The sequence below is a fragment of the Oryzias latipes genome, chromosome 2, assembly GCF_053564925.1.
Source record: "Oryzias latipes strain Hd-rR chromosome 2, Olatipes_Hd-rR_3.1".
In the NCBI taxonomy this organism is placed as follows: Eukaryota; Metazoa; Chordata; class Actinopteri; order Beloniformes; family Adrianichthyidae; genus Oryzias; species Oryzias latipes.
Window position 1 is genome coordinate 28,136,859 of NC_136238.1, and position 476 is coordinate 28,137,334.

Below are 476 nucleotides of genomic sequence, written 5' to 3' on the forward strand. Positions count from 1 at the left end.
CTAGTCTGGATGACTCCTGGGGAGGTGTTCTGGGCATGGGGAGGTGTCCTGGGCATGTCCCACTGTGTGGAAGCCCCAGGACACACTGGGACTTCCCCAGAGACTACGACTCTCGGCTAGCCTGGGAACAACTAGTAGTCCCCCCAGTGAAGCTGGGGGAAGTGGCCGATGCGAGGGAAGTCTGGGCACCTTTGCTTAGACGGCTGCCCCCGCGTCCTGGGAACAGATGAGTGGAGGAAGATGGATGATTGAATGGATCTTTGAAAAAAAAGTGTTTTATAGTGAATGCAGTCCTTCGTATTTAAAGTTCCATGCAGATTTGGCACCAAAAGTGGAGCATATCAACAAACCTACACTTAAACTTACCCGGGTACGTCACACACTCTCCCTTTTGGAACAGAGTCCAGCTTTGGAACCAGCAGAGAAGCAACAAACAGCAGAAACCCACACTGTGGGAAAGACTCCACACTTCTGAC